The 24,315-nt window shown below is 42.3% G+C and overlaps 1 long non-coding RNA gene across 1 annotated transcript in view; it reads right to left on the bottom strand.

The window, feature by feature from the left end:
• The window catches only part of LOC105489986 (uncharacterized), a 312,911-nt gene that overhangs the window by 213,105 nt on the left and 75,491 nt on the right, over positions 1–24,315 (bottom strand). The window contains exon 2 of the long non-coding RNA XR_011619910.1: positions 1,631–1,729. This is a non-coding gene — a long non-coding RNA (uncharacterized lncRNA). The remainder of the gene's footprint in view (positions 1–1,630; positions 1,730–24,315) is intronic.

Below are 24,315 nucleotides of genomic sequence, written 5' to 3'. Positions count from 1 at the left end.
GGGGAGGGGAGGGGAGGGGAGGGAAGGGGAGGGGTGGGGCGGGGGGGAGGGGAGGGGAGGGGCGGGGCGGGGGGAGGGGAGGGGCGGGGCGGGGCGGGGGGAGAGGAGGGGGGGCGGGGCGGGGTGGGGGGGAGGGGAGGGGAGGGGAGGGAAGGGAAGGGAAGGGAAGGGAAGGGAAGGGAAGGGAAGGGAGCGTGGGTTAATGAAGTTCTAGTCCACCTCTTCCTCAACACAGCTATGAGGCAAGGAGCAAGTCATTTGCCCTTTCTGAGCCTCAGTTTCCTCACTGTAAAATGGCAGAAGTAATATGTGAAATGTCTTGGGAATTAAAGTGCCACCTAAATGTAGGAGATGATTAGTAACAGAATCATAGAACAGTTTTCCATTGAGCCCAAAGGTACAAGCAGCACAGTCCCTACCTAATTTGGTGTTATGGTGTAGCTATGGCTAAGAGTCGATGCAAATGGAACCCTCATGGGTGTTACCACTGTGTCCTCGCAAGAGTAGTTCTCCTCTCCCTGCACCTTAGGCCTTTGGAAATGAGTTTTTCCAAATATTGTCTGAAATCACAGAAAGAATTCACAACCAGGGTATATATATACCTGCTTCTTTGAATAAGTGCTTCTTCTCTTACAAGCACTGAATCTAAGATCTGAGGTTAAAGATGGGTGAAACTCTTCCTCATACTCTCTGGGGATAAAGTAGTGGCATTCTTCATATAAAATGGACTCTCTGCATTGGCCCCACTTAGTATAACGTTCAGATTTACAAATTTGTATTTTATTCCCTCCAGTGAATGCATAGCAATATATAATGCAGATAGATCCAATTAAAGATACTTTCAGACCCTGAGAGACTGAGTGTAAAAAGTCAAATATAGAAATTAGACAAATGATATATGTGAAGTAAAGAGAATTTGGAAGCACTGATCAACAGAGGAAATATTAAATACAGAGATGAAGAAAAGTAACTTGAACTGAATGAAAGAACAATGAAAATTTTACACAACATTTTATAAAAGAGGCACCAATGACAAACATTGGTTGAGTAAATAATTATCTTACAGAAAAAGTCAGGGGAGCGCCTTAATGATTTATCATTTAATTTAATTAAAGAGTTTCATTAAATTATTAAAACCTTCACAAATCCATGGGTTTCCTCTAACAAAGCCTGCCGAAGCCCACTGTGGGTGGAACGCTGTGCTCTCAGTGGAAGGGTAATGCCAGAGAGGAAGATGGAGGAGAACTGGGTTGGAGCCCCAGTGTTATCCTTTGCTGCAGGACTTTGAGCAAGGCGTTCAGCTTTGCTGGGCCTGGTTTCTACAACTACAAGATGTGTGATTAGACTAGATTAAAAGTAGCAAACTGGAGATCAGTAGGGCGCTCACAAAATGAGCCAAAAAAAAAAAAAAAAAAAAACATTTTGCAAACTACATAAAAATCGAGACTGCTGGATTTTCCTGAAAAGTTAGAGTAGCCCCTCACTTTGCATTAGCCTTCCCATACGCAATAATAGGCTGGAGCTGCCTGTCTTTCTGCCAGGGGAAAGTATAGTTCCCTAGTGGTATGTGGAGTCAGCAAATGTCTACTTACACAATTACACTTTGCCCTGCTTCACTCACTGAAATTACGTGCCCGGGCCTGGGAGCATTTACATTTGTACCACTGGATAGCTGTTCTCCATTATCCCATTTGGTCTTCAGACTCCATAATCCTTTAAAGCACTGCCCCTGGAATGAAAAATCCAGCACAGTAAATTCTCATCTTACTCTCTAATTTCAATCATCCCATCAGTTGGAGGAAAGCACTTAGAGATTTGGATCTAGAAACTGAAACGTATGTACTGATGGTCTGAAAACTCTTTAAAAAATAAACTAACCACCTTCCACCCCTCACATGTCACTGTGGTATTTACTTTAGCTTCCTGTTCATCTGCTTTGCTTCCTGTCCAACTTGATTTCTGCTTTACAGTCAAATGTACATAGACTTTCTGTAGTAATCAATTTCAAAGCATAACATTAATCTGGTTCACTTGAAGCAAACACTTCAGAAACCTAAAATGCTAACTTAATGAGAATAATACCTGGATGCCAAACACAAAACCCTTGAAGCTTTTTAAACAACTAAAGGATTTCCTGCAAACACTAAATCTTGTCTCTTAGCCCCTTTTTAAACTACTTCCACAAAAGAAAATCTGTTCTATTTTGACCAGACGGAGCACAAACACAAGGTTAAAAATGTTTGCCTGACACTTTTCAATACCCCTGCTTTGAATGCAGCAGTTTGTTTTGCTGCCGTATTTCTTTCAAATGATGTGCTTTGTGAGAATTCTAGATTCATCAAAATACCTCTAAGCAGAGTTTTTAGTAGAAAGCGTCAGCTAGCTGCTTGCATGCTCTTCAATGTGAGAGATTTTCCCATATGTTGCCATATCATTTAGATTATATCTAAGTGATGCCAAAAAACTGGAGGAAAGAAGGGAGATTCTATTATCTATGTTTTATCTGCAAGTCACCAAACAGATAGCTGTTTCAGATCACCCAGCTGTGTGGCACCATATAGCTAAAACATCTGGGTGAGTAGCTGAATTATTCACTTTCATCAAGATGTTTTGCTCTCCTATAGACAATATCTGAGCTGTACACGTGGATGTGTATAGTATATGCATGTGTTTACCTATGTACATGTGTCCCTAAGATGACAAATTTAAGCAATCGTTTTAGTTACAAAATGCAGCATGAGATCGCCCTTCATCCCCTGCCGGACGATTCTAACAACCAACAGCTCTTTTCCATCTACGCCCGCCTACACTGAGTCAGGCCAAGGAGCAAAGCTGGGAGGTCAGCCCAGGCAAAGCCAGCAGAAAAGGGCTGTACTTCCCTTCTTTGCAATCCAGAGCCAAGAATTGCTGACCCTGAGTATGCACACAAATTGCTGGTAGATGAGGCATTGGGGAATGCAGCAGGGGCTGGAAGAATCACAAAATAATACAAAGCTACTATTTAAAATGTGCTTATTAGGTACAAGGCTCTAGGCTAAATGTCTTTACCTGCATTGTCCCCATTTGATTCTCACAGTAACTTTTTGAGGCAAGAACTATTGTTCTCACTCTCCTACTTTTTTTCCTTTGGTTTTTTGTGTTGTTTGTTTGTTTGTGCTTTTTTTTTTTTTAAACAAATGAGGAGACTCAGGAAAGTTAAGTAACAAGCAAGTGTCTGTATTTGAAGACAAGTTTGTCTGACTTCCAAACACACCTCTTAATAATGCAACTACGCTTTTTAGTCTGGATTGCAGGTGGCCACCCTCCTCAAAATGACACTGGAGCACTTTCAAAGCATGTCATCCCAGGCTGAGGTGATAGTCCTGGTTAAGCCCCCTCCCTGCAAGATTTTAATAAAGTAGAGTGATGGTGACAACTGTCCCGTGCTGATCCAAAGCTTCATTACTGAACCCTTAGTTAATTCCCTAAAATCTTTGAACAGGGCTAGGGAGGAAGAGGGAACCAAAGTTACCCAGTATTCACAAAAAAAATACATGCTATTTGAATCACTAAAGTGGGCAAGGTATAATTTATACTGTTGTATTTCAAGCTGATTAGTTCCTGTATTTTCTAACAAGTCCAGTCTCAAACATTCTCTCTCTCACTGTCAATCTATCTATTTTGATTTGGGGTTTATAAAATTAGACAGCTGAACTCCCATGGTAGACTGTGACCTCATCTACCATCTTGGTATGTTAAAGTTATTTGAGTTATGGATGGCTGCAATTATTTTATTAAATATATGCTCACTATAGTACTTAATATATGGCCATTAAATACTGTGCTTAAGGGGACACTTCTCCCAGAAAAAAAATGCACGTTTTTTATTCTTGGAATCTGGGCAGGAATGATATATCACACCATGGTACCATGAGGCAAACAATAGAAGATATTGAACACAGAAAACTTTTGAAACTAAACAAGCAAATAATTGTCATCCCAATTATTTCATTATGGCTGACAATAGAATGACACAAAAGACTGAGTGAGTGGCTCCCAGAATGGCATGACAATCATAAAAGACTCAAGACACAAAGAGTATTTCTAAGAGACAGCAGAATTCATACAATATGCAATGTACAGTAAAACCTTGTTATTCCGATCACAGATATTTTTCCCCGAGTAGTATGTAATTCAAAACAATTCCCACTCCTCGACTGCCTACACAGTCTTATTGTTATTTTATTAAAATACGAGCTCATTTTAACCTGACTAATTCAAGTCACATTTTGCCAGCCCCTTACATGGTAACTAATGAGATTTTACTTCAACTCTGTTTCATCTCCTGGCCTCTAACTACCCCCAAATTAGTTTCACAAATGCAATTGTGCAGAGTAAAAGAAAACCACCATACTGAATGGTAATAACACATGTGGAAAAATATATGTTGAATAGCTGTTCTTTCACAACTTTCCGAGTTGTGAAATTTTTAAAATTTCCCTTATGTTTATATATTTAACTATAATCTGAATGCGCTCAAAGTATGTGGTTTACAGAAAAAGAGAAGGAAAGAGAGGAAGAGAGATTTAAAGTTTCTCACTGCTAACAAACTCCGTTAGTATCTAATAATAATAATATATCATAATAATGCAATGTATTGGCACTGACTACATGCAAAAAATTTTAAATATTTTATAGAGTCTTCACAGTAACCACAAATTCAGTATTACAAGCCTTTTTGTTGATGAAAAGAGGCACAGAAAGGTTAAGTAACTTGCCCCAGGCCATCAAGTTGTAAGTGGCTGGCAGTTGGACTCAGGCTGACCAGCAATTTAGGCCTCTGGTTAGGAGGACAAATATGAGACTGGCCAAGTCCACATGCTGAGCTCCATCTTCCTTCCTCCCATCTTCACTTGACTCTCCCAGCACCACCACCATCACGGCCCACGGAAAAGCTGAACCTCTAGATGACCTGTTCCATCCTCAATTTCCCCTACCCCAAAACAATGGAGAATTCCCAAATCCCCAAACAATAGTGATCCCTTTGGCAGCCAAGCAAACCCTACAGAGTTTTCCACCCAGCACTTCAAGAACAGGAGAGAAGGGGCAAGTCCCCCTGAGTCCTGAGTCCCGCAGGTACCTCGGCCCCTCACTGCCAACAGCCAGGGAATTTGTATTCTATTGGGCTGGTTGTTTCCAGCTGTCACAGTCTGCTCTAAATCCTGTGTTTGTTCTACTGCTAAGAATTTCAGTGCCACCCCAGTAACCCTTTTCCTCAGCATAATTTGGATAGGACACAAACTGTCAACACTACACGCCCGGGTTATTCCACGAGCATAGTGAATGCTCTGGTACCTGTTCATATTTCTCTCACCAGGTCAACATGCCCAGCTCCCAGCTTCTGTGGCTGTGGGCTGCAAAAGGCACACAGTGGTGTCCACTGCAGAAGAACTGCATCCTGCCTAATTGGCCTACCTCACCTTGGAAGTTACGCCGGTGGCCAATGATTGACTACCTCAGGCACAAAGCTGACACCTTGCATTAAAGGGCCACCAATTCTGTGGTGCAATTTGCTACCCAAAGCTCCCTAAAAGTCCAAGCTAATGCTAGGCTCCAGCTGAAAACACATCCTTCTTACCTTTCTTCCCCTGCCCTCCTACTTCCCTCACTCCCCTTCTCCTGTGGGCACCTCCTTAATGAATCATATACACCAGATTCCTTTCTCAGGATCTGCTTCTAGAAACTAAGACAATCTTAACGCTCTCCCAAACCAAGGACTGCTCATTTCAGTCTTATCCTCTGACTCCAGAACATCCTTCCTCTAAGAACTTCTACTACACTCAGGATCCCACATCATCTTCCTTCTATCTAGAAACACCTCAGCTAACTCACTCCAAACTTTATACAGGAGGTGTCATGAGGTATTTTCAATCACCATATAATGTTTTTCCTATCTATAGAAGCAGAAAATATTCATAATCTATAATCATTTTCCTGAGCAAGTTATGTCAAAGATTTTATTCTGTCAAGGTAGCTGCAGATTGTACACGAGGAACAGTGAGTATGTTTTTGTTTTGGAAGCCTCCTGCATCGCTTTATCTTTCTATTGGCATTGAAGAGTAGGCCTTCTCCAGATAAGATTGGCTGGACCAGGACAATTACCCAGTGAGGATTAAGATCAATCTCCAGGTAAGGATGTGAACAAAATTTTGTCATAAGTCATAATCTCTGCTTTCTTGGTCCTGAGATCAGGGCACCCTTCCAGTCGTGGGAACACAGAAATGTGACATTTCTTTGAGCGGTGAACTGTAGATGTGTATGCATGTCTGTATGCAAGACCATACACACACACTTATGCACATGTCCTTCTGGCCCAACATAAACAAATAGCTCCGGACTGGAAAGACATGAGAGCTGGCAAGGGTCGGATGGATTGGACACTGGGAAATTTTCCAGGTTCAAGCAGAAGGGCTGAAAAGAAATGCATTTCCTATCTAAGTAAGGTTTGAATATTGCACTGATTGGGAATTAAAAGTTATGAAACCCAGCCTCTCGCTGCAGTGAAAACTCCATCCCATTGCCGTGAAAAATCCCATGGTCTAGTGAAAAGAAGGGAAAGCAAACTTATGACGCAGATCCTAAAATATAAAGTTTTTGTTTTAAATGTGTTTCTTGTTTTACAATTTCCCTTACACATGCTTCCCATTTATCTCTGAGTATAGGCACTGTCCTGCTGTCTCCTTGTTAAACAAAAGGCTGAGCTGCAATCAGAAAATACAAAAGCTTGTTCGTGACCTTGGGCAAGACATTCTCTCTCTGAGTCTCACTCATCCTCATCATAAAAACAAGACACTGGACCAGGCTGATCTAAGGTCTTATTTTTTCTAACATCTCATGAAGTCTATTGGAAGCACAATAGTGTAGGCTTAAGAGCAGGATACTGAGGTGAATTGCCTGGATTTAAATCACAGATTTACAATTTACTGTTTATGTCTTTGGATACATTGTTTACTAAACCTCAGTTTCATCATTTTTTAAATGGGGATAAAATGAGTACCTCCCTCGTTAGGTTGGGGTGAGGATTTAACGACATATATTCAGAATATGCTTAGAATTATTCCTGGCACATACATAGTGAATAGTCAGCAAATGTTAACAGTATTCATCCTCACTGGTATACACCAAAAGAACTTACCAGATTGATTTATCCACTAGAATACATTGAATTTATCCACTAGAATACGTTGCATGTTTTTCCCAAATACAACAACACTAACTCTTATTTTTTAGGAGCCATGGGCTACCCAGTGTTTAAGAAATTATCTAAATTATCTCATTCAAACCTCATCAAAACTATATGGGGTTGAAAAATTATACCCCTGCACCATTTTAGAGATGAGGAAACTGAGGGACAAAGAGGCTCAGCAACTTGCTCAAGCCCACACAGAATTCATTTTTTAATATTTCACAACTGGCTCTCCAGGAAAAAAAAAAAAGGCCTAATGCATTGTATGTACCATTTTCCTTGGTGTCGATATTTTTGTTTGCCATGGCTAACTTCTTTTCTTTTCTTTTCTTTTTTTTTTCTCCCAAGACAGGGTCTTGTTCTGTAGCCCAGGCTGGAGTGCAGTGGTGTGATGTGGCTCACTGCAGCCTCAACCTCCTAGGCTCAAGGGAGCCTCCTGTCTTAGCCTCCCAATTAGCTGGAACTACAGGTGCAGGCCACCATACCTAGCTAATTCTTTGATTTTTTTGTAGAGACAAGGTCTCCCTATGTTGCCCAGGCTGGTGTTGAAATACTGGGCTTCCAGCGATCCTTCCACCTCCGCCACCCAAAGTGCTGGAATTACAGAGGTGAGCCACCACACCCGGCCACACACCATGGCCACCACACCATGGCCAATTTTAAGCTCCCAGTTAGCATCAAGGAATGCAGAGCTGGGGAGAGATTAGAATAACTGGCATTCAGAAGCCACATACTCCAGGACACAGCTAAAATGTTGTGGAATAAGGCCAGGCGCGGTGGCTCACGCCTGGAATCCCAGCACTTTGGGAGACCAAGGCTGGCGGATCACCACGTCAGGAGATCAAGACCATCCTGGCTAACACAGTGAAACCTCATCTCTACTAAAAATACAAAAACTTAGCCGGGCATGGTGGGCAGGCCCCTGTAGTCCCAGCTACTCGGGAGGCTGAGGCAGGAGAATGGCGGGAACCCGGGAGGCGGAGCTTGCGGTGAGCGGAGATGGCGCCACTGCACTCCAGCCTGGGGGACAGCGCGACACTCCGTCTCAAAAAAAAAAAAAAAAAAAGTTGTGGAATAAGCAGTCAACTAAGAGAAACTCACTGCATTTCTTAACATGTACGTAGATGTCTTTCTCCTCCTCCTGCTCAACACTACTTTAGAATGTAAAGCAAACCACACACATGTATTATTTAGGGTTCTCTAGAAGAACAGAACTAATAGGAGATATATATATATACATATGGGAATTTATTAAGTATTAACTTAAATGATCACAAGGTCCCACAATAGGCTGTCCCCAAGCTGAGGAGCAAGGAGAGCCAGTCCGAGTCCCAAAACTGAAGAACTTGGAGTCTGATGTTCCAGGGCAGGAAGCATCCAGCATGGGAGAAAGATGTAGGCTGGAGGCTAGGCCAGTGTCTCTTTTTCACGTTTTTCTGCCTGCTTTATATTCGCTGGCAGCCAATTAGATTGTGCCAGGTTAAGGGTGGATCTGCCTTTCCCAGCCCACTGACTCACATTTTCATATCTGTTGGCAGCACCCTCACAAACCCACCGAGGATCAGTCCTTTGTAACCTTCAATCCGATCAAGTTGACGCTCAGTATTCACCATCACAACACAAATTCCTTATAAAGCACCTAATTTTAAAAATTCCAAACTCAGGTTTTGTTGTGTTAACCTGAACCGAGGTCTGAGCTACATTTTTAACTATACATCCACTTTCTTTTTGTTAGTGGGAAAGAACAATTGTTGCCCTTCAGATGGACTTATATTTATTTCTGTTATCTACTTCTGTGCATACTATCATTAACAGTGTAATTTATTTGTAAGATATAGTAAACATAATGTTTTTTAAAAAATACATTTTTCTCTTCATTTGCAAATTTAACCTGGCTTTCAACAATTTATAAATTCACTGGTTGGTTGGTATACTTAATAATGTCTAGATTGCACAATTGCTATATATGATGAAAAATGTATATTATATATTCTTTATTATTGAGCATTTTATGCACATTAATGTTTCTCAGTTGAAATTGTTGATTCATTTCTGCTAGCTTATTAATAACACATTACCAGATGTTTCTAAATCTCTCCATACAATTCTAATTATTGACCGAGTCTGACATACAGTTTTTCACCCTAAGAGCCTTTCTTTCTGTTCTTAATCTAAAATATGCATTGTATTAGCAATTTTAAAATTTACTGTAAGAGGAAATAAATAAGAAGATTCTCAGTTTCTAATCCTTTATGATGGCCAAAATACCATTTTGTGTACCATAAAGCAGATATTCTAATGTAGTCACAGGTAACATGCTGGTAGCAGGCAAGCAGTAAAAGTGGAGCTACGCATTCCCCCAAACCACTAAGCGGTCTATTCTGCCTCCAAGAATCTCTGATGCCTCTGGGCCTCAGGAGTTGCCATCACATTTTCAGCTGCATGGCATTGGCCAAGGTATGAGCCGGGGGTGCACTCCCCAAGCAATCTCTGTCAGCATTAAGGAAGACCAAGTCCAGGGCCCAGAGGCCTGTGGTGCACTAGCCATCTCCTTCTCAGCTCTGCAAGTCCAGGAAAACAAAAGGCAAAACTGGAATAGAAGTAAAGGCTGACTTTGGCACTTCCCTTTTTTGTATTATTTCAGCACTGAATGCCTCTCTCAGAGGCTTCAACCTTCAAGAGCCTTGGGCAAATTAATTCAGGCCTAGTGCTAATATGTTAACTTACTGATGTTATCCCTGACCCCAATACGAAATGTCTTCCTTTTAAATGAGAACTGCAGAGAAAATGCTGTAATTGGCCCAAAGAGGAGGCTGTCCAAAAGTGGAATTCCAGAAACTGTTACACCAGAAAGGTTCTGAGGAGACATATCTCCCACAGCCCTCTACCCACTTAAAGCGCCCACTCCAACCAAACCCTCCACTCCCTGTGCCTTGGCCCTTCACCTTTACATAATCCCCAAACGGTAATTCTCCGTTCCCCAGCAGCAACACTGTTACGTTCCTTCGGTAGGGAATAGTGTCAGTGTCAGTCTATAAAATAAACACAATATTTTGAAAAGCTATTCCAAATATGTCATATTAAAAGAGCCTTAAAAAATGCCTTTAGATTGACTCTTTTTTCTCTTCTACCACTAATATTAATAGCCGGTATTTACCAAGTTATCCCCATGGGACAGCCTAAGTTCTAAACACTTTATGTACCTTAGTGGTTTCATCCTCATTTCCCCCTTATGAGGCAAGTACTCTTATTCCTTTTTTACATTAAAGGAAACTGAGGCACAGACAGGAAAATTTACTAACCGGGCATCCACAGCTGACATGTGGCAGGGCTCTGGCAGTCTGGCTTCGGCCACACGACACTGCTTTTTGCTGGCAGCAAGTGAGATCAGCTCTGTGACCCCTTTTAGATCCTCCCTATGCCTGTTCCCACTCTGACACTGAGTCCCAGGCTCAGATTCGGACACAAGGCCATCTCTAATAGCTTGATGCCAGAAACTTTGATTGTAATAATCAGCCTTCTCTTGCGTTCATAGGACACAGAATCAGATATTCCCCCCTCAATGGTAAAAATTGTTGAATATTTTTTATAAGGCCAACTTGTTTTTCAAAAAAAAGAAGCAAATTGGAAGAAGGTGGTTTGGGCTCAGCTTTATTATAAAACTAGGTTGCATCAGGAGGCCTGTGTCTATTTCTGCTTAAGCAGTTATTTCTCTGGGGCTTTGGAAGAGCCTTGTCCTTCCCGAGGCTGAGTTCTCTTCCAGTGGAAAATGCAGGCAAAACACTGCTATCAGGTTATCTTTTAAAAATTCTGTGGAGATGTTGGCTGCCTATATACATTTCATAGTCACTACTCAGCATTGCTTTTGCTATTAATATCCAAATGCAAGGGGAACATTTGAGAAAGAATATAGTTTAACAGCCTATTTAAAGAAGGTGAAAATGTGGAAATTGATGAATTTCCAGATAATTCCACTTTCTAAACAATACTTTATAAATAGAGATAAATACAGAAAGATTCATTTTTCCATCAACAGATACTTATTACTGAGCTACTTAAGACACCAATTGCTAATTCAGTTATTTAACAAATACATATTGATGGCTAGTGGTATACCAAGAATGGGTTGGTGCTATGTATTTTAACCATGCATGTTGCAAAGTTTACTGAACACTTACTTTTGTGCTAGGCACAGTATTAAGCACTGTACATAGATTATCTTATTTAATTCTCACAAGCAAATTTCTGAGTCCAACTATTAGTCCCATTTTACAGATACAGAAACTGAGGAGCATGAGTCACTTGCCTAGGGTTATGTGGCTGATAATTTGGTAGAGCCAAGGTTCAGGTTCAGAGTTATCTGACCACATAGCCCTAAATTCTAAATCATTGTGCTTTATTATCCTCTAGGAGGGAAGAAAAGAAAGATAAGTGAGAGGTACTTGCCACTCTCAAACAGCTTACTGGTTAATAGAGATAATACATATTCAGAAATGACTGTAATGCAAGGCAGAGTGTAGGCTATCAATCAAGACAGGAAAACACTGGCATCCAGTGAAGCTCAGAAGAAGAAAATGAGTCTGGCTAGAGGGATCACAGCCAGCTTCATGGAAGAAGTGATATTTAAACTGAGCCATAAGGAATTTTAACCAAGACCCTTGAAGAGAGTATCCCAGCCAGAAGTCACAGTTGATACCAAGGCTCAGATGTGCAGAAACCCAGAGGGAAGTCCATAAAGTTGACTCACAAGAATCTTAGAGAAGCAGTAAGAAACAAAACTAAGCCATGCTCACCACTTTATAACAGGTACTCAAAAATATGTAGAATAAATGAATTAATTCAGGAACAACGAGGAGAGAACAGGCTGTGGAAGCCCTTGAATTTTACCATAAGAGACTGGATATTCTTCTGTAAGAAGTGCAAAATGATTCAGTGTAAAACTATCAAGGGAGGGATCCAATCTGATCTTTACATTAACCAGGAAGTTATTCAAAGGGCAGTTTAGCTTGTAGAGAGCCTGGAGTACAGAAGGCCAATAAGTAATTCAGGAAGAAAATGAAGGCTCAGATAAAGGTGGTGGCTACTGAGGTGGGGCAAGGGTATGGATAGCAAAGAGCTATGCCCAGAAGTAAAAACCCCCTGTCCTTAAAACCCCACCTTCTCCACCTCATCTGGAGGCAGTAGAAAAATCTTACAGTGATTCAAATCCCACTGGGTGTAAATAGTACCTCAAAGGGAAAGGAAAAACAATTAATAACCACCCTAACATTTGGTCTATATGAATGATTAACCACTGAATTATCCCAAACATTTGCCTGGAAGTTCCCACATATCTACCTGTTTGGCCAAGTTAAAGACCAGACACCTCAACTGTGGACTGGGTTTTTGGTGCTAAGGGCTTTGTGGTCTGATAAAGCCAAGACCTCCATTTTCAAATTGCATCAAAGTAACTTTTCATAGGTCATTGCCATCAATTCCAACTTTTTGTCCCAATCAGGGTTCTACCACACTAGAGTCTAAACCTAAGAGTGTTGGAGATGTTCTCTGAATTCTGCAGGAAAGAAAAAAAAAAAGAAGTATTATCAGTTCTGGCCCTTTATCCTACAGTTTCATAGTTGGAAATGTCTTCACTGCATTTGATCCCTCATTCCGGTAGCAGTGGCAAATCCATACAGGTCTGAAGCAACTTGATTCTTGCCTCCTTGGAGGAAAGAATTCGGCCAAGGGACATAAGGCAGAGGGAGAGACCCAGACAAGTTTTTGAACAGGAGTGGAACTTTATTAAAAAGTTATAGAGCAGGAACGAAAGGAAGTAAAGTACACTTGGAAGAGGGCCAAGAGGGCAACTGAGAGATCCAAGTGTCTCATCGAGCCCTTGACTTGGGTTCCACACATTGACTGGTTCCGAAGTTTGCATTTCTTCTCCCCTGATTCTTCTCTTTGAGTGGGCTGCCCACATGCGCAGTGGGAGGAGCTGCATGTGCAGTGTGTTTACTGAAGTAGTATGTTTACTGAAGTTGTGTGTATGCTCATTTGAGGCATTTTTCCCTTACCAGTCAAGCGTTCCTAAAGGAAGGTCATATACCAGTTAAACTCTGCTGTTTTGCCTTTTAGCGTGCGTGCTTGAGCCCATCTGCCCAACTCGTGAGATCTTATTGGGAAGCTGCTGATCACCAGTTTCAGTTGTTTTCTATCTATTGGGAGCCTGCCTTTCCCTGGCACCAGCTGCAACCAATTATTATTTTAGACAGACAGTTTAGCAACGGCCTGGCCACCACCTGATGGTCGCCTGACATTCCTGGGGCCAAGCGGGGCCTCTCCTGCCCTGCTCCTGTCTGCTTAACTACCTAATCTAACAATTCCAAGTTGCAGCAAAAGAATCCTAGCAAAATATTTCATATGGAGACATTAGCAACAGCAGCAATGTGACCGAGTATTGGGGCTGGAGGGGACCAAAAAATAAGAGCCTCCCTTCTGCCCCATTCTTCCCAGAATAGAGAGAATCTGGAAGACTGTGGACCCCATGAATCTAGTTCCATTTTCCTGAGCTTACACCTTTCAATAAGCCCACTCCACCCTGGGGTGGAGGAAGAAGGCTAGGTACGTTCCTTCCAAACTTCCCTCTTCTGGAGCATTCATGGTCTCTCTCTCTCTCAGATGTAACTTACATGAGCATTTATTGACAGAAATTATGTGTGTTTTGTTAAATGAAGATTGTTTCAAATTGTTGGGTAGTGCTTAACTCTTACAAGTAGGATTAGGAGTGTTATTAATCTTCTCTTTCCTTACCTGTACTTTCTAACATTTACAATTCAACTAATAAAAAATGGCTGTTATGACAAGAAAAAAGCAATTTTTAATTTTACAAATTGTAAAAGTAACAATGAAAAATATATTGACACAGCTGAGTAATCTCAAGGCTTTATGGAATAATAATTTTATGGCAACACTACGGTTTGCCAAAAGACGCAGCTGAGACTGTCTGGCACGTTTTCCCAGCCCGAGGCTCCCCACTCCTGATGCCATCCATTCTTCTTTCCTGCCATCAGCGCCCACAAATATGACACGTGGGATCCTCAACAGATACCCAATTTTCCCTTAGCAGGAACAGCCAGCAAAACAGAAATACCGTCTCCATCCTCTTTTCTCCCATGTTTGTCCTCTTCCGTCCAGACTACAGACAACACTCGCCAACCCCATCAAAACTGTGCCCAGGCTGCTGACCAGAGAGACCACTTCCTCATCGCGGAGATGCCTGAAGTCCGGTAACCTTTTCTTTGGTCAAATTACAAGGTTCCTTAGAAGTAAACTTTCCTAACAACATGCTGATCTTCCCTCCAATTATCAGTCTCAATATTACCTTCCTCATGTAATTTATAAGTGCTCCATAGGAGAATGGGGCACTGAAAAGGGCTTGATCTAACCACACCTCAACTGTTTCCTCCCTGTGTTTACTCTGCCAGTGCAACTGCAAAGAAATAAGCTAACAAACGGAATCTCTTTCAAGGCTGTTGTGTCCTTTGTAAGTCAGTCAGTCATGAATGGAATGCATTTCAAATTTAATTTACTGATGGCGTGTATTAGAATGAGGTCAGAATGTGATGTTTCAAAATGTTAAATCATTTTGTCCGTTTTCCACACTAAAGCATCTTTTCAACCATTATATTCACTTAAAATTATGTTCTGTAGCTATTCTCTTTAAATACCAAGAGTAATTATTATAACTTTAAAAAAGGTAGAATATGGACCTATAATTTTTTCTTATAATAGGCCATTTCTAAAAGAAAAAAAAAAGTGACTTGTGTGTCACACAGATAGAAAGTGTACCTTTTAGGATTGAAATGGAGCTGTGAAAAGAAAAAGAAAAACCAGCCTATGTACCACCACTAATCCTTCTTCTTATTTTCATTCTTGGTTGGGGAAGGGGGTGAAAGAGGAGCAGCTAGGCATCAGTTCAAGTTTAGCCCCTGGCTCAGAAACAGGGCAACAGGACGGGGAGACCTGAAGCCACCAAAAGAAGATCCAGGGTGATCTGAACACAACTTCCTCAGATGCCCACCCCAAACACAGTGCTAAATTTCATGTTCTCCTAGCCTACTATGCTTATTTCTGTCTGCAGCTTTGCCTTCAGACGAGTGAGGCAACTGCATCATCTTCACATACAGTTGTGAACTGTAGGCTCATCTTTATCTTAATCACTTGACAAATAAAATAAAAGCAGTAAAAGAATATACTCTTCCTGTTAATCTTGCCAAGGAGCACAATAGTTGATTATCTCACTTTCAGTGTGGGCACTCTGGGTATAGATAGTATATAATGAATGGCAGCCACCATCATATGGAAAGCATGATAGTCCTCAAGAACAGGCTTATGGTCAGAGATGGAATGCATGGACGGCTAACCCACATGCCTGTGGAGGTGCAGTAGGTGGCTTAAAGAGTGAGGCAAACTAAGGCTGGAACACAGGGAGGGATGGGGAAAGGAAGAGACCACACATCCCCACGGGAAGTCAACAGGTGATGGTGATCACACGCAATTGGTTCAGTGCTGGCAAATCTCCTGATTTCGGCAAAACTGAGAGGTCTGTCATCTTTCTTACATGGTTAAAGACAAGAATCAGATTCACAGGGACACTCTCAGGGTAGTTGAGTGTCTTCAGAACAGAGATGACACTTACCAAAGGAAGGGGCCACAGCCAGAAACCAGAGCTGAGTGCCCAGTAGTGCTGGAAGAGGCAACTCCAAAAACCAGGACAATATCCAAAACATTTCAATTCCTATCCTTAAAGAGGAGCATGTTATCGGGAGGAGATGAGTTTCAGGATGTATTTCAGGACAAGAGTATTTTGATATTCTTCGGATTGGATACTGCAAAAACAACTCCCTATACAGCTGTCCTATGGCCCAACTTGAGATATAGTTCAACTCCTCTCCTCTTAGGGAAGACATCAGCTACAACTGCTTCAAAAAAGAATACCCAGAACAATTGGAGAAACAGAAGGATCTCCATATAAACAAAATAATAAATTTTATGCAAGTCTCTTTGATCCTGGAAAGGCCCAATTTAAAAAGACCTCAAATATCTATATTGTATAAATTCAATAATTTGCACGATTGACACTGAACTAATGTCAAACCTCTGCTCCATTTTCTGCATGTACACCCAGCCATCCTGCCACCAAACCATTAAGGCAGTTGTTGAGAGAGAAGAACCCAATCAGACCTTTTTCTTCCTGTGCAATGATGATGCAATTCTTAATATTCTAAGAGCTGAAGTCAGATAAACTGCCTGTTTTTTCAAAAGTGTCGTCTGAGCTCCTTCCATGTGCCAGGCCTTAGACACTAAAAAAAACAAAGATGGATAGGGCAAAGTCCGCTGCTTGGCAGTCAAACAGATAAAAAACTAACGATTTGTCCATGTGAGAGGAAGCACATGTATGAACAAAATGCTACAGTATATGAGTGTGGGAGTCCCTAATTCTTCCTGGGAGGTAGAGAAAGGGACATTTGAGCTAGGCTTTACATGATTGTGAAATATAGGAAGGGTTGTTCCAGAATACAATACCTCGTCTGGAATTTCATATTCATAAAACCCAATATCTTGTTACCAGGTGATTACCAAGTAAACTTTTGTTTGGTGTGGTTTCATCTTGGGTTTTCTTTTTGTTTTGCTTTGTTTTGACTTTGTTTTTATGAAGAGCACCTGAGAAATTTATAAATTCTCTTTTACTAAGTCCTATATTGCCCTTGAGTTTAGGGTCAAATTATAAATGTTTCCCATCTCTTTTCCTAGCTAGTGACTTTCTTTAAATAGGATCCCATAAAGTGACACAATGACATTTCATAACAAACTCACTGCATAAAACTGCTGAAGTGTTTGAAAAATATAAAAGCTTTATGACAATACATATCAAATGATACAGAATATGAAAAGTCCTGGAACATTAGTGGGACTGACTAGAAATAAATCTATCATAAATTAACCTCAGTTTTATACAAATAGAAACGGGAATTAAATAGACGAAGATTTTCAAAACCAATAGTTTTTATGTTATTAGATTGATGTCCCAACACCATGGATGGCTCATTGTCATTTGATGACTGTGCTGGCCTGTTTCATTCTTGAGACCTTAATTATGGTACTTCCCAGGAGAGGAACTATGGGTGAAAAATCATGAGCTTTTTGTCACACAACAGACCAGCCAAAAAAAAAAAAAAAATCTGAGACTGAAAAATGAGAAAACACATCACATGTCTTCCAATTTATCATGCCACATGCCTTCAAGATAATTATCATTTGTCATTTTGGCTTATACATGAAAAAATCTGAAAAAAGATAGGCAAAATTAAATTAAATGCCTTTAGCAGGCACTTAATGAATTCCCCCACTACCGTTTACATTGCTAGGCTATCTATTTGTAGATCATCTGTCATTAGTTTCCAAAGGGTTTTATTTTCTGATATGATACTTACAGTGTGTTGTGAATCAGCTAATTATACAATAACCTTTACCAGCAGCAAAAGCAGAATTACATGGATTTCAGGACAGTTATTTCTAATCCCCATTTTAAATTACATCTGTCTCTCAAGTCAGGAGAAAAGGGGAAGTTGGTAAACAAGCCACCTACAGGTAAAGCCAATTGATGGATTTGTTTTGTTGGACAACAAGTTAATGGGAGCTGCAAAGCAGGAGATCTGTCTTTTCATAAACTAAATGCTATGTATAAACACACTATTATCATTCCTAGTTAATGGTACCACTTGGTGCAGACTCACTAGCTTTGCCTGGTGAGATGATATACAGAAATCATCTCCAGTCAGTTCCAAAATAGTTTTGGTGGAAAGGGACAGACAGGTATATGTGAATAAATAATCCACCTGCGTGTCTGTGCTTCTTCAAATGGGTTCAAAGGCTTATTTTTTGTTGTTGTTATTTTTCATTGAGTGAAAGGAGTCTAATAATAGCCGCTGATAAAATAATAATATATTGAATGATAAAATATCTCCCCACTCCTTTCCTTTTCCTTGGTCTTCTGTCCCTGTTTTCTACCTGACTACCATTGCAATATTCAGCATAGTCCTGATTCCCAGAATGAGATGAATGCAGGTCAATTGATATTGAAAGGTGGGTGGAGTGGAGCGAACGGCTTCCTTTTTCCCATCACTTGTTAGCATATGGGAAAAAAATATATACTTTGCAATGTTTGGTGGATGGGCCATGTGGGTTAGCCCACACATCGGTTTGCGAACGGATTGTTCCCATCAGATGAGTCAGTAGAGACGGGAATGTTAATTTCTTCAGGGGACATTTATCAATGTGGTTCTGAAAGAACAGTGCAGCACTCTTTACCAGCAAGCTCCATGACAGGGACAGCACTCACTGTGATCTTAACCAGGTGATTTTCCACGGCCAACGGGCCTTTCACTCACTATCACTCAACTGCATCATACAGCACAATCCATCTGTGAATGCTAATAATTGAAAGCTGGCTGACCCAATACAAACATTTACATGTTCTGATCTAGAGTTTCAGGACCCACCCTGGAAGGGATCCTATGGAGCTGAGATCACCTTGGAGCACTATCCTAATGTTCTTTACCTGTGGTTCCTTCATGTTTCCTTCACTCAATTACCCTTTTAGCAAAGAGCATGTAGTGGCAACAAAGCACTCAGATAGACTTCACAAATCTCAGAGTCATGGAAAGGAGAAGGACTTTTTCTAAATCCCTCCTAGATACTTCTTTCAATCAGGCTTTTTCCTGATTCAAGGAGAAGGAAAAAAAAAAAAAAAAAAACATTTATTTTCTATATATTAATACCTAGCAACCAGATTGCTAAGCAGATCTAATAAGTGCCGATCCATTCTGAAGTGATGAAGGAAAGCGTTATAAAGTGGGAGGTAAGGCCAAATCTCTGGGCTCTTAAGATTTTGAGAATAGCCTGTGAAAACAGAGCTCTCCCCTCCATCACCGGGTAAGCTACTAGATGACACTCCTCACCAACTACCCACCAACACAGAGGGAGAAAAAGCAAACTTTTTGGAGTGAAGGTGAGTATCCATTATGTCAAGAACCTCAAGGGAAACCAGTTCTGCAACTCAGGGGTCCCATCCTCCTGCCTATAAGGAACCAGCAGCATAGCAGAGGGTGAACGGTGGTTGAGCGAGCTCTACTGTCTGAGCTCCACCTGCTGTCAGATCAGTGGCAGCATTAGAGTCTCATAGGAGCACACACCTTATTGTGAATTGCACATGTCAGGGATCTAGGTTGCACACTGCTTATGAGAATCTAATGCCCGATGATCTGAGATTGAACAGTTATTTCCCAAAACCGTCCCTCCCCCTCTCCATGGAAAAAAGTGTCTCCTACAAAGCCAGTCCCTGGTGTCAAAAAGGTTGGGGACCACTGCTCTAACTACCTTTGTATCTCACTTTTTTTCCCCTTTCTGAGACAAGTTTTTGCAAGGACTTTTGTTTTTTATTTTTTTGAGACAGAGTCTCACTCTGTCACCCAGGCTGGAGTGCAGTAGCACAATCTCCACTCACTGCAAGCTCTGCCTCCCGGGTTTACGCCATTCTCCTGCCTCAGCCTCCCGAGTAGCTGGGACTACAGGCACCCGCCACCACACCCGGCTAATTTTTTGTATTTTTAGGAGAGACGGGGTTTCACTGTGTTAGCCAGGATGGTCTCGATCTCCTGACCTCGCAATCCGCCTGCCTCCGTCTCCCAAAGTGCTGAGATTACAAGCGTGAGTCACCACGCCCGGCTACAAGGACTTTTTAATGTTTACTATCTTCACCTTTATACCTCCCAAGTCAGACCGCTTATTGAAATTCTTGTATTCTTCTCTTTCCCCCTCACTCCACCACACTCTCCCCAACTCCTACAAAGTCCTTTGGGTCTCTGTTTGGAAGCTGCCCTTTTTTGAGATGCCTTTGCCAATCCCCACTGAAATAGGAAAAGTTCCCTTGTCCCCCTTGCAGGGTGTGCAATGGGGGTGTGGCTCACTTCTTTAGTGCCCTGCTGTTCAGACCTCTAGGGGAACATAGAGACCAGCAGGCTGTGGGGCTCCGACCCCACTGCAGTGTCTAAGGGTGAATGTTTACAGCTTCTAAGGCCCAGTGGGCATGTGTCACAGGGTGTTCTTTAGTTTTGCTCTTTTAATTTACCGTCTATAGGAGGCTTGTGTTAACCAGCTCAATTAGACCCTCCACCTTGTGGCAAAGACAGCTTTCTGTATCCCGGGTTGTTGCCTTGGTGTCCTGGAAGAATCGGATCACACCTGGGCCTGGAGTATGAGTGCAAGACTTTACTGGGTGGAAGTAGCTCTCATCAGAGGGGGAGCCAGTAAGGAGGTGGTTTTCCCCTGGAGTCAGGTCGCTGGGTGACCCAGGCCATCCACCCACTGCCCTGGCCAAACTCCACTTCCTTCCGTCTGCTAGCCTGCCGCATCTACCAGTGTGCTGTGCAGCATCTATCAGTGTGCCGTTCCGCAGGCGTGCTCTTCCCAGCCGCTTGTTCTTCCACCAATGTGTTCCTCTCGCCGTCTAGCAGCTTTTGTCTCTGCCTTGCTAAGGTCTCGGGTTTTTATAGGCTCAGCATGGGGACATGGCAGGCCAGGGTGGTCTTGGAAAATGCAACGTTTGGCCACCACGGCAGAAGTGCCTGTCCTCACCTAGGTCCGTGGGGACAGAACCCTAGCCAGGGTCCATACCCTCCTCTACCCAGCACTTCCCTTCCCCTCTTCCGTATCATTTAAAGGGACCACTCTCTTCCCTTCCCAGTATTCCCGTATCACCATCAGCTTCACAAAAGCAGATTTTGACAACACATCAAGAACAGATTCATCTTTTAATGCCAATCACACTTTAACCAAGCTCACAGAGACCAACGTCTAAATCAGAAAGTCAATGTATTACAATAAAACTAAAACTACCTTTGCACCAGAGCATACCTATTGGTGTGTCCTGCCTATATAAGGAGTCAAATCTCACTCAGAAGGTCGTCTAGAGAGTGTGGAACCAGAGGGAGGCAAGAGGAGGTTCTATGTAGAATCCACATAATTCATAACTTCTTCACCAAAGTCCTAGTCCAGCAGTGACATGGTTTGACTCTGTGTCTCCACCAAATCTCATATCGAATTGTAATCTCCATGTGTCAGGAAAGGGGCCTGGTGGGAGGTGATTGGATCATGGGGGCGATTTCCCCCTTGCTGTTCTTATGATAGTGAGTTCTCACAAGATCTGATGATTTAAACATGTGTGGCACACTCTCTCTCTCTTTCTCTCTCTCGCTCTCTCTCTCTTTCCTGCTCCACCATGGTAAGACATGCCTGCTTTCCCTTCAACTTCCACTGTGATTGTAAGTTTTCTGAGACCTCCTAGCTATGCTTCCTGTATAGCCTGCAGAACTGTGAGTCAATTAAACCTCTTTTATTCATAAATTACCCAGTCTCAGGTAGTTCTTTATAGGAGTGTGAAAACGGACTAATACAAGCAGTGAGACCCAGATACTCCAAGTTGACTGGTAACATTCACATCCTTTATTCTGGTTAGTGTTTATACAGGCACTGCCAACATTTGCCTCTAGACTCTGCCTTTCTATTTTTTTATACATCGACGAACAACCATTCTAATTAACAGCTTTTCTTTAAAATTTTTGAGAACCAAGCAAGCTAAGCCTTTCTGAACTGACTTTGGGCCCATTCTCCCTCACATACCTCCAATCCCTTCTGTGCTGAATTGTCTGGCTGCTTTTAATGCATCCATTTCCAAATTCTAGGCTCTGCTCCCATCTACCTCCTACAGTTACCAGCCTGGCTCCCTGTTCTCCCCTGCTGACTTAAAGCCTTACACCAGAACCCATTCATGGTTTGGAAGAAATTAAGGAATCCTAACCTCACAGACTCCAGACTCCACATCTAGTGAGCCCTGTTGTTGATCCAGGTAGAACTCTGTGCCTAGTTCTAAAATTTTGCCTTACTTCTCATAACTTAGCCCTCGCCTCAGCAGCCCATTTTGGTATCTGGGGACTTTCCTCATTTCCCACGGCTGAATCCCTGCCTTGGTCACAAGTCCTTTTGGACTGGAGTCTTGCTGGTTCTCTTCTTGACAGATCCCTGCTCCCTGCTGCCACTGCCAGACATCAGCACCTGCTCTTTCCCACATTCACTTAGATGTTATCTCCCTTGCTCCTGCTATAAAGGCACCTCAGCCCCTAACTTGCTCTGATGGGCCATGTAATCTGCAGGCCCAGGCCGTTCTGTCTCCCCATCCCTGCCCATCTTTACTCTGTTCTCATACCTGACAGAGACAAAAATGCAATTAGATAAATTAACTTTTCGTTTTCTAATACAAAAGTTAGCCGGGCATGGTGGCATGTCTGTAATCCCAGCTACTTGGGAGACTGAGGCAGGAGAATCGCTTGAACCCAGGAGGCAGAGGTTGTAGTGAGCTGAAATGTCTCCACTGCACTTCAACCTAGGTGACGATGAGTGAGATTCCATCTCAAAAAAAAAAAAACTTTTTGGCCGGGTGTGGTGGCTCATGCCTGTAATCCCAGCACTTCGGGAGGCCAAGGCAGGCAGATCACTAGGTCAGGAAATCAAGACCATCCTGGTCAACATGGTGAAACCCCATCTCTACTAAAATACAAAAAATTACCCAGGTGTGGTAGCGCGCACCTGTAGTCCCAGCTACTCAGGAGGCTGAGGCAGGGGAATCACTTGAACCCAGGAGGCAGAGGTTGCAGTGAGTGGAGATCATGCCACTGCAGTCCAGCCTGGCGACAGAGCAAGACTCTGTCTCGAAAAAAAAAAAAAACACTTTATTTTCTTACTGCTCATGTTGCCTTTAGGTAGTCACCTAACCAAGAAGTAAAAATGAAGCTATCACTTACAAATTCATCTCTTCTCATTTTACATACACTGGAATGACATGAACTCAGTCCACATTAACAGGCATTCTCAAATTCTACCATGGGAAAAAATACTGGTTGAGGATTCAGAAAATACGGGCTATTTAATAGATCATTTGTCATCGATGGAACATGGGTCTTTACTTCTCTATCCCTAAATTGAAATGACAGTGCTTAACCTGGTGGTGTCTAAAGTCTTTTCCAATTCTGCAAATGCCCTGGCCACAGAAGGTATCAATTTTCTAGTTGCGGCGGGGGGGGGGGGGGGGCTATGTATTTATTTGTTTGTATGTTTATAACTCTCTGTATTTTCTCTGGCAAGAGAAAGGGTGTTCTACAACCATTTATTCATGATTAATGATGTGACTTGTGAACTTGAACCAGAGACTGTTCACCAGAAGCTTTTAGTTTGAAAAATTCCTGATTGTGGCCAAAACCAATGCTGTGAAACAAAAGAAATGAGACAGTGCCTCACCTGCAGCCCACTGACCTGCAGCCCCAGGCGGAGCTCAGGCCGAGACCCCAAGAAAAGGGAACAGCTGGGGCCTGCTGGGACAGCACACACGGCCTCTCACCAGCTTATGCTGCAGCCGATCTGAGGCTACCCAGCAGCAGTTTGGCTGCCCCCCAACCAGATTATAAATTCCTCAAGGGCAAAGAACACATCCTTTATATTTTTCCTGTATCCATATGGTGCAGAAAAAAAATAAAATAAAAGATTTTTGGGCTGGCAGCCCAGCCAGAAGCTGAAGAATGTTATCCATCCCCCACCCCCACAAGCCTCCTCCCTTAAAATCACAAGAGGAAGACATTCAGGAATAGCTTTTGAGAAATGCCTCCCTCTTTCCGGCCTAAGAAGATATGTAAGTAGTTCATGTTCTCCCACACTGGAAGGAGAGATTCAAGCTCACTGATGCATTAAATGAGACATTCCTGAGTCAGAAGGATCATAGGTCAGCCCAAGCATTCGGTTGTGTTTGCAACCCATTTCAGTAAGGCTGATTAACAGAAGAGCCAGACCCTTGTTCTGGCACCAGCTGTGTGGCCGGAACCTCTGTGACTAGAGACACCCCAGCCGGAATCAACAGGCCCGACCTGGACACGTGCATCGCGGCAGCAAGGTTAGCCAGTGTCAGCTCAGCCAAAGAACTTCTGGTTGTGCTGACTGAGAGGGTA

Source organism: Macaca nemestrina, chromosome 2, assembly GCF_043159975.1.
Source record: "Macaca nemestrina isolate mMacNem1 chromosome 2, mMacNem.hap1, whole genome shotgun sequence".
Taxonomy (NCBI): Eukaryota; Metazoa; Chordata; class Mammalia; order Primates; family Cercopithecidae; genus Macaca; species Macaca nemestrina.
Note: the sequence above shows the minus strand (reverse complement) of the source record. Positions and strands in the feature narration are given on the sequence as shown.